The sequence below is a fragment of the Pipistrellus hanaki genome (assembly GCF_964339955.1).
Source record: "Pipistrellus hanaki genome assembly, chromosome: 3".
Lineage (NCBI taxonomy): Eukaryota > Metazoa > Chordata > Mammalia > Chiroptera > Vespertilionidae > Pipistrellus > Pipistrellus hanaki.
Window position 1 is genome coordinate 168,613,334 of NC_140505.1, and position 15,414 is coordinate 168,628,747.

Genomic DNA, 15,414 nt, shown 5'->3' on the forward strand with positions numbered 1-15,414 from the left:
TTTCATGCAAGTCTCCAAACCCATAATCTTGTCGCTATCAATTAAAACAAAATGTTATTAATTTAAAAACATACCTGACAGCCGGGTTAGTTTTGTTAAGCTTCCAGAAGTATTCACAATGATGATGTTCCTCTGAAACAGGCTCATTCTCTCAGATCTGCCTACACGTAGTTCCACATCACCTGCATGTTCCATGATTGAAAGGAGGAACATTCGGAAAATATGGCACACGGGAACTCAAATGTTAGTACAGGGGAAAGGTCAGTTCAGAATCACAGCTAAGTTCCAATGTTAATTTTCTGGAAATATTAGTTGATCAAAAGCACAAAAGAACAGAATGAAGGCTTTGATGAGGAAGATACACCGTGCATTTTGGTAAATTCCCTTTCTGCTTACAGAACACAGGGTGAGCAGCGAGTTGAAACAGCCACTACAACTCTTATGTGTCGTGTGATGGCACGGTGGGTGAGTCACGAAGGGCAGCTGAGTCACGAAGGGCATCTCAGTGGAGGGCATTATTTCTTAGGCTTGTTCCTTACATTCCTAAGCGGCTAAATGGTTAGCTCTTTTCTGCTCTATGATAAGCATGCAGAAGAGTCCATCTGCATGTTCATTTTTTTTTAAATGCAGCCATTGCAAAATTACTTCGCTGAGGAGTTGGTTTTGCCCTTATTTGAGTAACACTGTAAAAGATAGGAACAACTTTGAAGAGGTGAAAGGCTGCTCTTTCCCAATGGATGGTATGGGGCAGAGGGTGAGGACACAGATAACAAGACTCAATTCCATTTTACAGGACAGGAGCTCCTGTCACTTTACAGCTTTGTGGCACAGTCGGGACAATACACCTGCTCCTGATGGAAAACAAAGCGCTTGTTGGCCAGATTCACAGAGCATATATATATATATATATATATATAAATATATATATATATATATATATATATATATTTATATATATATATATATATATATTTTTTTTTTTTGCAGTGGGAGCAGTAGTGGTGCCAGGATTGTCCTTCATAGGCCACCACACTGGAGCCTTTACCAAACCTAGAGTTGGTGTTCTTGCATCCAGCACACTTCTTGGCCACAAAGTTCTTGTAGCAATCCACACAGTAACGCTGGTCCTTCACAGTGGGAAAACGCTGCCTGGCCAGCTTCTTAGAGCAGGTAGCACACAGAGCACTCGGCATGCCAGGGCTGATCCTGGTGAGTGAGTCCTCCAGATGTGCTGGCTTTGTTGCACTTGAGGCAATGCTTGGCAAGTTTGGACTCATGGCAAGCCACGCAGTAGAAGTCCATCCCTTTTGCGAAGAATCTTCCAGAGCTGATGACTTGCTTGCAGTGGCTGCAGGTGAAGCAGTCTTTGCCCGCTTGTGCTTCACATTCTGATCTCCTGCCCCAATTGTCTTGAAGCAGCCCTTGCACTTGGGGGAGGCCTCCCAAGTGGTGCACTGGTTGCACAGGACCTGGTTGTCCTCTGTGCACCTAAAAGTTTCTTTGGCCCAAGGGTGCAGGCACTGGGCTCAGTGGAAGCAGGTGTCGTGCCAGCAGCGGTTCTATAGTGCACCTCCTTGGAGTCTGCACAGGTGGGCCCGCGGCATTCCACACAGGTGTTGGCGCACAACTTGTCAAAGGACCTCAGGCAGCGATGGTGGCCATCCTTCTCCACGCCCTTCTTCCCCTGCAGGGGGTCCCTGCGGTAGTCACACTTCTCAGCCCTGGTGCCCACGTTGTACCTGGAGGGACCTAACACGGGGTAGTATTGCACTGTGCTTTTTAATCCACTCACCTGTAGATGGGCACTTTGGCTGTTTCCAAATCTTAGATATTGTAAATTGTGCTGCTATGAACATAAGGGTTCCTATATTATTTCTGATTGGCGTTTCTCATTTCTTGGTATTTATTTCTAGAAGTGAGATTACTGGGTCAAATGGAAGTTCCACTTTTAATTTTCTGAGGAAACTCCATACTGTTTTTCACATTGGCTGCACCAGTCTGCATTCCCACCAGCCGTGCACAAGGATTCCTTTTTCTTCAGATTCTCTCCAGCACTTGTCGTTTGTTGAATGGTTGATGATGATAGCCATTCTGACAGGTATGAGATGGTACCTCATTGTCCTTTTGATTTGCATCTCCCAGATGATTAGTGACTTTGAGCATGTTTTCATATATCTCTTGACCTTCTGTATGTCCTCTTTCAAAAAGTATCTATTCAGGTCCTTTGCCCATCTTTTTTTATTGCATTGTTTATCTTCCTTTTTTTAAGATGTATGAGTTCCTTATAAATTTTAGAGATTAGACCCTTATTGGATATAACATTAGCAAATGTGTTCTCCCATGCAGTGGGCTTTCTTGTTGTTTTGTAGGTTTATTTTGTTGTGCAGAAACCTTTTATTTTGACATTGTTGCATTGGTTTATTTTCTCCTTGGTTTCTATTGTCCTAGGAGTTGTGTCAGTGAAGATATTTCTATGACATATGTCTGATATTTTGCTGACTATGGATTCTCCTAAGATTTTTATGGTTTCCTATCTTATATTTAAGCCCTTTATCCATTTTGAGTTTATTTTTGTTTATGGTATAAGTTGATGGTCTAGTTTCATTTTTTTGTATGTATCTGTCCAGTTTTCCTAACACCATTTATTGAAGAGACTGTCTTGACTCTATTGTATGCTCTTGCCTCCTTTGTTATATATAAATTAACTAGAGGCCCAGTGCACAAATTCATGCATGGGTGGGGTCCAGTCAGCCTGGCCACCATCAGGGCCAGTGCTGGGCCTGTCAGGAGGAGGAGATGGTGGGAAGTTGGCCAGATGGCCCACCCCAATCAGGGCTGTAAGCGGGGAGGGGTCACAGGCAATTGGCAGGTGGGCCCCCTGATTGGGGTTGGGGCCGACTATGGGGAGGGTCTGTAGGCCAATCAGGGTGGTAGGGGCCCATCGAGGGTGGGGCTGGTTGGGGGGAGGGGCTGCAGGAGATTGTCCAGCCAGCCCTGCCCCCTATTGGGATGGGGGGTGCAATCAGGGGTGGGGCTGGCCAGGGAGAGGGGCTGCAGGAGGTTGTCCAGCCAGCCCTGCCCCCTATTGGGATGGGGGGTGCAATCAGGGGTGGGGTTGGCCAGGGAGAGGGGCTTCAGGCTGATTAAGGTGTTGGGGTATCATTGGGGGTGGGGCTAGCTGGGGAGAGGAGCCACAGGAGGTTGGCCAGCCGGCCCCACCCCCTGATCAGGCCAGTTTGCCCGCCACAGTGGGCATCAGAGCAATTGGTCATCGGTCATTCCGGTAGTTTTGGACATTGGCTTTTTATATAGAGAGATCATAAAGGCTTGAGTCAATTTATGGGTTCTCTGTTCTATTCCATTGGTTTATATGTCTGTTCTTGTGCCAGTACCAGGCAGTTTTGAGGACAGTGGTTTTGTAATATAACTTGATATCTGGTGTTCTGATTCCCTTCAACTTTGTTCTTCTTTTTCAGGATTGCTGTGGCTATTTGGGGTCTTTTTTTTATTCCAAATAAATTTTTGGAGAGTTTATTTTTGGTCTGTGAAATATGCTGTTGGTATTTTAATGGGGATTGCATTGAATCTATAGATTGCTTTAGGTAGTATGCACATTTTAAGGCTGTTGAGTCTACCAATCCATGAACATGGTATATTCTTCCATTTACTTATGTCTTCCTCTATCTCTTTTTTCCATGTTCTGTAGCTTTCTGAGTACAAATTTTTTACCTCCTTGGTTAAGTTTATTCCTAGGTATCTTAATTTTTTTGTTACAGTAGTAAATGGGATTTTTTTTCTCTTTCTGTCAGTTCATTATTGGTGTATAAAAAAGTCATAGTTTTCTGGGTGTTACTGTTGTATCCTGCTATGTTGAGCTGAAAGGATCCCTGGAAAAAATTCTAGCCCAACAGTGGAATATGATTTTTTGCTCTGTGTCTCTATTTCTAAGTTGATGACAAAGGTTTTTTTAAATTTTATTTTTAATTTTAATGTATATAAACACCTTATTTATATTGATTTCAGAGAGAAAAGGAGAGGGAGAAAGAGAGATAGAAACACAATGATGAGGATTGAGCCCATAACCCAGGCAAGAATTTAACTGTGCTGCCTGTTTCATAGGTCAATGCTCAGTCACTGAGTCACACCAGCTAGGAAATTCCATTAAAATATCTGATCTTTACTCATAATATTACCAAATATATTTTCTTTGTACCTACATTTACTTCCAAAATCCTCTCAACCTTCACCCCTCCATGATCATTTATCCTCATTCAATGGTGTACAGGTCTTAACATGTGAAGAATGTACAAGACTTAACATGTGAACCAAAAATTGATGGACTACTCCTTTCCTGGAAGCAATTCTTTTAATTGAGAGAGGTGTAAGTTTTTATAAGAATTTGAACAGCTGGGAAACTCAGAAATCTAAGTAGGAGTACTAGACATCTGACTTGTACCTGGACCATAAGAAAATTGAAGTGGCTTTGAAATTATTAAATTGTTGTATTTTTTAGGACACATTTAACCAAATTAGTTTATGTTATATTCTAATGAACAGTCACATGTTTCACCTCTTTCATAGTTATTTTATTATGTAAGAGAACAACTGACTGATAATTTACAATTCTACGCTTAGAGAGTGAAAAATAATAATATAATTTAAATTCAATAAAGCATCCTATAAAATTGACAGCAGGCATCTACCTCAATGGATTCATAAACATCAAATCATCTGCCTTTGCTAAGCTCTTTTCTATGTTTAGATAGCACTACATTTTTTAAAAAATAGATTTTTATTGATTTCAGAGAGGAAGCGAGAAGGAAAGAGAGATAGAAACATCAATGATGAGAGATAATCATTGATTGGTTGCTTCCTGCATGCTCCACACTGAAGATCGAGCCCACAACTGGGCTTGTGCCCTTCCAGGGAATTGAACCCTGACCTCCTAGTTCATAGGTTGATGCTCAACCACTGAGCAACACTGGCTAGATCATAGCATTACATTTTTTATTTACAGCAAATCCCAAATATTTTAAAAACACTAAATAAGAAACCTTTTATAATATTAAGCATGCGTGTTGTATTTTGAAAAATGCTTTAGGATTCTTAATATAAAAATTTTAAATACCTTATTATAGTAATGAATGGTATAACAATGTTTCAGTCAACCATGAACCACGAGAGTCATAAGATTATAATAAACTAAAAAATCCTATTACTTAGTTACATCATGGCCATCACAATGTTGTGCAATGCATTACTCACATGTCTGTGATGGTGCTGGAATAAATAAACCTACTAGGCTGCCAGTTTTATAAAATCACATACAATTGTATATAATACATAATATTTGATAATGACAACTAGGTTACTGTTTATGAGTTTACTATACAATACTTTTTATTGTTATTTTAGAGTAAATTTTTCCTACTTGTTGTAAAACAGCAGGCCATGTGATACTGCTAGCAAGAGCATACATCTTGTGTTTACTGTGTTTCCTGATTGCATAATTTCCTCATGTGCTTTATTTAATCTCATGTTGTTTTGTTTATTGTGGCTCCTAAGCATACAAAATCCACTGCTGATCTTGCCAGTAAGAAGCCACATCAAGTGATTGATCTGAAAATAAAACTAGGACTACAAAAGTGGAAAATCTGAGATGGTTTTTGCTCCCCAGTTAGGCTATGATCTTGAAGAACTAAAACAAAGTGACAGACACTGTTAGAACATCAGCTTCATTGGAGGTAATCAGGCTAATAAAAAAAATTTGAGAAAGGCCTATATAAGCTATGGAGAACTTCTAATAATCTGATTGAAGATCAGGCACAGAAGTATATCCCTCTCAGTATTATGACAATCACAGCCAAAACAAAGATATTGAGAGAAAGGCTGGGCCCACCTACAATGTTGAATTTCCTGCTATTTCTGGGTGATTGAAACAATTCAAGAATCATTATTTATTACTCTATCGGCCCAGTGCACAAATTCATGCACCAATGGGGTCCCTCAGCCTGGCTTGTGGAATTAGGCCAAAACCAGCTCTCTGACATGCCCTGAGGACTCCCAGATTGTGAGATGGCACAGGCTAGGCCAAGGGACCCCATTGGTGCATGATTGAGGTAGGGGAAGGATGTGGGAGGTTGGCCAGCCAGGGAGGGAGTGCAAGGGGGTTCAAGGGTGTGTCTGGCCTCTCTCGCTCAGACCCAATCAGCCAGATCCCAGCAGCAAGCTAACATACCAGTCAGAGTGTCTGCCTCATAGTGGTCAGTGCATGTCACAGCAACTGGTTAACTGGTTGACTCTCTGCTTCCTAGTGGTCAGTGCACGTTGGTCAGTAAGCAGTTGAGTGGCCTTAGCATATCATTAGCATATTACCCTTTGATTTATTACACATATTAGCTGTCCTGACAACCAGACACTTAGCATATTAAGCTTTTATTATATAGGATAACTTGAAATTAAGTGGTGAATCTCCAGTTCTGATGTGAAGGCAGATGAAGAATTTTTAGAAACTCTAGATCAACTGATTGTGGAAGAAAAGAACTTGCCAGATTAAATATTCAATATGGAAAAAATGTCCCTATTCTGGAAACAGACACTTAAAAGGAGTTTCATCCATAAAGAGACGAAATCAATGCTAGGTTTTAAGGCTCTTAAGGTCAGAATACCAGTCTTGCTTAGAGATAATGTTGCAAGCTACAAATTAAAACCCTTTGTAATCTGGCTCAATGATAACTCCAGGGCCTTGGAGTATATTAATAAGCACACACTGCCAGGGCACTACAGGAGCAGTTAGTCATGGATTACCCAGCTCCTCTTCTAAGATACCCTCTTGAATTGCTATGCCAGTGAAATGTAGTACTGTTTGGAGAAAAACATAGCTTTCAAGATTCAGCCTATTGTTGATGATATTCCTTAAATCCTCCTCTTATTGGTAATCTTCATTCCAATATCAAAGTGGTATTCCTACCTTCACATACCATCTCTTTGATTCAACCAATAAATCAAGAAGGTATAGCAATTTTTAAGGCCTATTGCCTGAAGAGGACCTTCGTTCAGGCTACTGTTGCTACTGAGAAAGATACTGATGTAATTCTGGAAAGATTACAACATCTATGATGTCATCAAGAACCTTGTTTGGACTTGGGGTAATGTCACCAAGAAGTGTATGAATGACATATGGAAAAAGACACTCAACAGGTTCCACCATGACTTCAAAGAGTTTGCCAAAGATGGGGAAGTTACAAAAATCAACACGGCTGCTATTGAGATGCCAAACAATTTTAACCTGGGTGTGGATGAGAATGACTAAAGAGTGCCTGAGAAAAATGTCTTATGAGAAGTTGTTGGAACTGGAGCAGGAATGCATAGCTCAAGAGGCAAAGGAGCATGGACTCCCACACGAAAAGGTTTCCATTGTTAGAGAGAAATGTTCATGGTGCATTACCTACTTAAATCTATGACTAAAAAAACCACACGCAAGTAAACCATCATGGACATATTTCTAAAGAGTAATGAAATCTCTTCAAGAAGAGCCTCAAGCAGGTCCTTCAGGAGGTATTCCAGGAGAAGGCATTGTTATCACAGGAGATGGCAGATGAAGATCTTCCAGTAAAACAGGATGTGGAGGTGGAAGACAGTGATAACGATGATCCTGACCCTGTGGACACCTAAGCTGATTTGTATGTGTTTTGCTTTTAACAAAAAGTTACAAAAGCTCTAGCCAGTTTGGCTCAGTGGATAGAGCATTGGCTTGTGGAATGAAGGGTCCCGGGTGTGATTCCACTCAAGGGCACATGCCCTGGTTGCAGGCTTGATCGCCAGTAGAGGGCCTGCAGAAGGCAGCTGATCAATGATTGTCTTTCATCATTGATGTTTCTATCTCTCTCTCCCTCTCCCTTCCTCTTTAAAATATATATTTTAAAAAGTTTAAAAAGTAAAAAAAAAAAATTTAATTAACAACAGGAAAAAGCTTATAGAATGAAGATACAAAGAAAGAAAATAATTCTGTACAACTGTACAATGTGCTTGTATTTTAAGTTTTATCACAAAAGTAAAAAAACATTAAAAATATTCTATAGTAAAAATTTACAGTAAGCAAAGGTGAACTCATTACTGAGTGATAAAAATGATTTTAATAAATATAGTGTAGCCTACCTGTACAATATTCACATAAAGTCTACAGGCATGTGCCCTGATGTCCTAGACCTTCACACCCACTCACCACTCACTCGCTGATCTATCCAGAGCAATTTCCTCTCTTGTGAGCTTCACTCATGGAAGTGCCCTATACAAGTGTACCTTTTTATTTTCATTTTTTTATGCCATACTTTTACCATAACTTTTCTAAGTGTAGGTATGTTTAGGTACACAAGTACTTAACTTCTTATACAATAAAAGGCTAATATGCAAATCGACAGAACAGCAGAACTAGTTGCTATGATGCGCACTGACCACCAGGAAGCACCTCACTCAGCCAGAAGCCAGGCTCACAGCTGGTGAGCACCGCGGGCAGTGATGGGAGCCTCTCCCATCTCTGCTACAGTGCTAAGGATGTCAGACTGGGCGTAAGCCATCAGTCAGACATCGCCCGAGGGCTCCCTGACTGTGAGAGGGCACAGGTTGGGCTGAAGAACAAGTGCATGAATTTTGTGCACTGGGTCTCTAGTTGTGCCATAATTTCCTACAGTATTTACTACAGTAACATGCCATAGAGGCTTATAGCCTAGGAGCAATAGGCTATCTCATATAGCCTAAGTATGTAGTAGGATATACCATCTAGGCTGTGTAAGTGCATTCAGTGATGTTCACATAACAACAAAATCACCTAATGAAACATTTCTCAGAACATATCTCCATCATTAATCAACATTACTGGCCGAAGCCGGTTTTGCTCAGTGGTAGAGTGTCGGTATGCGGATTGAAAGGTCCCAGGTTTGATTCCGGTCAGGGGCATGTACATTGGTTGCGGGCACATCCCCGGTAGGGGGTGTGCAGGAGGCAGCTGGTCTGTATTTCTCTCTCATCGACATTTCTAGCTCTCTATCTCTCTCCCTTCCTCTCTGTAAAAAAATCAATAAAAATATATTTAAAAAAATAACATTACTGTATATACTTCAGTAACTTAAATACCAAAACAATGGTATAAGGTATCATGGTTTCTCCAAGTTATTCTAGTTACTTTGACAAACAGATGTGCATTAGACATTTTTTTACTTTTTAAAAATTAATTTAATAACTCTATCAAATGCCTTCTTTCTTTAGTGCTAACAAGGTACTTACAGTCTAGTGTGGAGGAAGGAAATGAACAATTAAATTATTAGTTACATATACACTATTTTATTCACTCAATACATGCAAATGGTATTTTTTTTTTAATTCCCATACTACAAAATATTTTATTTTCACTTCTAATGTTCCCTTCAAGTGGTATTCTAAATGCTGGGAACTAGTAGTGAACAAAGACAAGTTCCCTGCCCTCTGGAACTTATGATATGGTGGCAGAAATTAAAAATAAAATAAAGACCTTTTCCGCCTGCTCTCTCCTCCCTCCGAGCACAGCAGCAAGTCCTAGCCATAGCAATCAGACAAGAAGAGACAAAAGGCATCCAAATTGGAAAGGAGGAAGCAAAACTGTCATTGTGATCATTTTTGGCACCTCATCAGCCATGATGAGATCTTCTCTGATAGCTACAAGATCTGGGAAATTATGACAGGCTGTGCCTGGAGGAAGAGAGGAAGAAGGTCAATAGGACAGAGGTTAACATTGACTTACTTATTGGTGGAAATGCTTCTGCTGAAGGCCCTGAGGGTGAAGATATTGAAAGGACAGTAATCACTGGTGTTGATATTGTCATGAACCATCATTTGCAGGAAACCAGCTTCACAAAAGAAGCCTAGAAGAAGTGCATCAAAGGTTATATGAAATCAATCAAAGGGAAACTTGAAGAACAGAAAGAATAAAGCCTTTTATGGCAGGGGCTGCAGAACAAGTCAAGCACATCCTTGCTAATTTCAAAAACTAGCAGTTCTTTATTGGTGAAAACATGAATTCAGATGGCATGGTTGCTCTTTTGGACTACCCTGAGGATGGTGTGACCCCCATGTATGATTTCCTTTAAGGATGGCTTAGAAATGGAAAAATGTTTACAAATTTGGCAATTTGGATCTATCATCTGTCATCGCAACTGGCTGACGCTCTTCATCCCCACGCCAAGACAAGGACAAATAGGACTGATGTTACCTTGAGCTATTCATTTATTTTGACCTTGATTTATCCAGAGTGGAGGTATTGTTTTTAAGAAAAATCATGTCATGTAGGTTGTCTAAAAATAAAATGCATTTAAACTCAAAAGAAATAAAATAAAAAAGAGATATGGTAATTAGTAAAGGACTCCAATGGCTTCTTATAATCAAAGATAACTCTTAACGGCCACAGTTCCTTAAAGATGAAGATATAGAGATGCCTTCAAGCAGAGTGAACGTCACATGTTTACCATGAATCAGGTCCAGCCTGCAGAGATTCTTCAATTTTACTCACAAGTGTTATTAAAGCAGTTCAACTTCCTCCAACTTGCCTTGAAATTTTTAATACAAAGCAGCAGATGGCACCACTATATCATTCACTCCTGCCTGATTTTGATAAATCTTCTTGACTAATTCATACTGATTTAGATCACACACCACAGGAAATCTATTTTCATCTTTCAGTTATCCTGTTCCTCTCTTATTCACTGTACAGATGCCCCAACAGAGATTTAAGACCCATCATTATTTTACTGGTGAAGAAACAAGTAGAGAAAATTAAGTAACACAGCTAAAGTTACTCAGTGACAGAATTAGGAACAAGGCAACACATGCATTTATTACCGGTAGATAGAACATGGACTCTGAATTTAGAAATTCTGCCAATAACAAATATTTTTTTCCCTTATGCATTTCCCTTATGCATTCCCCTTTCCCCCTCTCATTTAAAAATGAATGGAATATAACAGGTGAATTCCTTCCAAATATTTTGTATGTCAATTGTTTTTTACCTAAATAAAATTATGAAATTCCCAAAACAAGCAAAATTAGAGATGCTCTAGCCGTATCAATACTGGGAAGTCTAGAGACTTTTCTGTTTGACCTATCTTGCATCACATTTTGCTATATTTTCCTTCCTATTAGAAATGATTTTGAGTTAAAGGAAATAAGTCAAAAAGAAATATAGCAAATATATTCAATTAACCAAAACATGGATGGCTATTGAGTGACAAAAGCAAATGCAAAGAAGAAGGAGGGGCCACTGTGGGCGGAAGAAAGGATAATGTCACATGCAACTTAAAGCAAACAAACAAATATACATACAAAACACTCCCCACTTCAAAATGACACCAATCCTTCTTAGTCTATCCCTTGCTTTCCAAAGGCAATGTAAGGACAACGTGGTAAAGTACAACATAGGTAATATAGTCAATAATATTGTAATAACTATGTATGATGCCACGTGGGTACTGGAAATAACAGAAAGAACATTTTGTCAAGTATGATTGTCTAATTGTTATCAGTGAGTGTAATCTGTGTCCTCATCTATGGACGTGGAGTTCTTGCGATGTTGCAAGGAAAGGGATTTCCTGAGACTCACACAGGAGGATGAGTGATCTTTATTTCCATGGAATTAAACCACTGGGTCTCCAATGTTACATTTTCCTGTGTTCTGCATGGAAGGAGTCCAATCTTGTCTTCAGTAGGGTAAGAATTAAGACCACTTCCCAGTGTCTTCACTTCATATTAAAGCACAGTCCAGTCTAGCATTCTACATATAGATTCTGCACTGCCCTGGGCCACGGGTTTGCTTAAGATTACATGGCTATGGAGAGAGAGCAGATAATGCATGAGATGAGTGTGGGTCACAGAGCAAGAGCATCAGAGCACAAGAGCAGAACAAGACGTGTAAGAGGGGCAACAGAGAGGGTGTTCTTTGTCTGGGGATTATAACCAGAAATGTAACCCATTAACCCTTCAAGATTGCATGTGCTTGCAGTGGCTTCACCACCCATAGTCAATTGCCTTTTGCCCAGGTTAGACTGACAAGCAAGCACCTTCTCTATGTCATCCCAACTTCACTGTGCTTAAGTCCATCTCCCCTTTTGTTGGATTCATTCCCCTAGAGATCTGGAGGAAATGGACAGGTGATTTTCTGGGGAGTGTGAAACTATAGCTTTTTGGTAATGCTGCCCAGATGGTCATGCTTATAATGCCTGGCCTCTCATTTTCTCTCTTCCTATCTTATATAATAAAAGCCTAATATACAAATTGATCAAATTATGGAAAGACCAGTGGAATGACTGGTCGCTATGATGCACACTGACCACCAGGGGGCAGATGCTCAATGCAGGAGCTGCCCCTCGCTTGCAGGCCCCAGGCCAGCCAAAGTGGGTGCCAGTGAGGGCCCTGCAATGGCCCTGCCAGTTGCCCCGCAGAGGGAGGAAACCAGTGGTGACAGTGGGGGTAGGGCCAGCAAGTGGGCATGCCAGGCTGGCCAAAGTGGGTGCCAATTGAGTTGCCCACCCCCCTACTCCCCTGATGGCCCTGCCGGTTGCCTTGCAGATCGGCCCTGATCGTCAGTCAGGCCTAGGAACTCTACCCATGCATTTTGTGCATTGGGCCTCTAGTTATTAATATTAATAACTAGATAATAATAACAATTATGCTATGCACCAGAACCTAATAGAATATAATATTGGAATATAAAAAATAAATATAAAGGAAGAAAGAAAGAAAAAAAGAAAGGAAGGAAGAAAGGAAGGAAGAAAGGAAGAAAGGAAGGAAGAAAGGAAGGCAACTTCATTGTGATTTGGGGCTAGAAATTGGAATTACCTAAAATTTATTTCTTAGTTCATAAAAAGTATAAATATGTTTGTTTTCTGTCCATCTTCCTCATTAGAGAGTATATTGAGGCACTATGCTAGACATCAGACTCAGAATACCAATAGAGATAGAACACTTGTCCTTTTGGAGTTTATCAACTAAATCAGACAATAGAATTTAGTAATTTTAGACTATAATATTAATATATAAAGGTACTTGTATATATTTCATATAGTATTACTTTTAAAGTATTTCCTGTTACTTACATACATTCCTTTATACATCAACCCAACATATATTTATTGATAACCTACAATGAATCAGAAGCTAGTCTAAGTTCTTTGAAACTAACAGTGACAAAGACAAGCAAGATTCTTAATTCATGGAGTTTACAAACATGTGGATGAGTGAATCTAATCATAAACAGATGAGACATATCCAAGTATTGTAAAGTGCTTTAAAGAAATAACAAACAATTGTATGATATGATTCAGACTGACATGATTCAGGCATCCTGGTTGTATTCTGTTTCAGACTAACTAAGGAAGACCTATTGGAGAGGTGATATTTGAACTGAAAACTGATTATCAAGAAAAATTCCACCAGTCACAGTTCTCAAAGCAAAGCACTTCAGCCAATGTGGAAGTTCAAAGTTCCTGAGACAAAAATAAAATTGGTATGTTCCTGTGATTTAAAAAAAGAAGGCTGGTGTTCTTACGAAGGGAAGATGGTTAGGAAATGAAGCTAGAATGGTAGTCAGACATTATATCATTTAGATCCTTTTAGGGAAGAGACGCTATCTCAAGAAGTGTTCATTAGGCAATAAGTGGTGGTGGTGAATTGTCTGTAGAGAAGGAAAAAAATAAAGTGTACTGAAAGTCAGCCTGCTTTTTAGTATCACCATTTATCATACTAAACAATGTCAGTGATAAAATATTCCCTGAAAGTATATTTTATCGGCCAAAACTTTTAAACAATTATTGTGGTTCCTGTTAAGTTTTAAAACTATCTGTTTATCTAGTAGTCTATACAGTCAATTCTTGTTATTCATGGCAAAGGTCTATGAAGTCACAGAAAACCCTGAATAACTATTGCTTCGGGTTAGGTTCCTATAAGCATCTAGTCATATTTTTGTCAACAGATTAATATACAAACTTGTTTGGGGAGCGGGCCTAAGCTGGCAGGCAGACATCCGCCAAGGGCTCCCAGACTCTGAGAAGATGCAGGCTGGGCTGAAGGACCCCCCTTCCATGCACAAATTTTGTGCACTGGGCTTCTAGTACAATTATAAATTATTTACCTGCTCTTTAATATGTAAAATCTACCACCCCAAACTTTCTTCAAGGACCTTAGAGACAGCTCTTTGAAAGCATTCAGTGAGTTAGGGAGATAACGCTTGCTCTCCCAGTCCCTGTGGGAGGGAGGATAAGGGTGTGTAACTTCAGTGGAAGCGCCATTCAGCTTTAACAGGCACCATGGCTTCCTGTCATAAGGACAGACATTTCTTTCTCTTTTGGATAAGTAAAATGAACAAATCCTCATGATCTAGTCACATGGATTAACTTCCCTTAATGCCACTCAGAGACTTTTCCTTAGCACACTCCAGCCTTTAAAAAGTCTCTAGCCTTTTGTTTTGGGGAAGTTGCATACAGTCCAAGCTGGTCATCTTCTCTATTTCTTTCAGTAGGAACAAAAGATTACTGAAGGAAATCTGTCCTTACTGCTTCAGTGTTACATGCCTCCTTCATTCTACTTGCTTCAAAGCCTTGTAAATGGGTTGGATACATCTCTAGTTTCAAATGATGGTAAGTGTTTTGGGGGCATTACTATGGCAATTGGAATACTGAAAAACAAAACAAAACAACACAAAACACATAGCATAATATTTCAGCCCCAGCATTCTCTATAATGTTACTAGCAATATAAGTGTATGAAATGGTGAATGAAGCAGTGTACCAAGCAGAAAAGATCATACATTTTCCAGCAAGAGTAGATGTTAGTTTGATTCCTTGCTTCAGTATTTTTACTATCTTCTTAAAACTGAGCAAGGGACTAAAATTACTGTGTTTTAACCTTTTCATTTAAAAATAGGAAAAATAATACCCATCATATGGTCTTGTTGGAAAATTAAGATGGAGTGAGAAAACATGCTCACTGGCTAGTACCTAGCTTATAGCAATTGTTCAATAAATAATTACTCCTTTGTATTATCAATCCCTGGCAAATCCCAAAGAAATTTGTTTAGTCTCTGTTGTTAAAACAATGTGTCTTTTTATAGCATCCTTCATATACCTATCTGTAGGTTTCCACTATGAGAGAATGAGTTTCTTCATTTATCCTTGTATTCCCAGCTCCTGCCATTTCAAAAGATGGGCATTCAATATATGCTTAGTGAATGAGTGAGTACATGAATAAATGAGTGAATGTATAGTAAAACAAAGTAATGATAAAATTAAAGTACCAAAATTGTTTGATAGTTTACATAGGCCAAACCAATTAATGATGTAAAATTTATTTGTGAAAGTAATGAAAAGTGCATAAAATATTAATCTTTTTTACGTT

General features: G+C 39.4%; 1 pseudogene across 1 annotated transcript; it reads right to left on the reverse strand.

Annotated features, from left to right (window-relative positions):
- Positions 1-812: 812 nt before the first annotated feature.
- On the reverse strand, positions 813-7,210 carry LOC311619764 (four and a half LIM domains protein 1-like; annotated as a pseudogene). The gene is made up of 3 exons: positions 7,109-7,210; positions 978-1,792; positions 813-890 (listed from the first exon to the last, which is right to left on the reverse strand). The product of its transcript is annotated as a four and a half LIM domains protein 1-like (transcript).
- Positions 7,211-15,414: the final 8,204 nt, after the last annotated feature.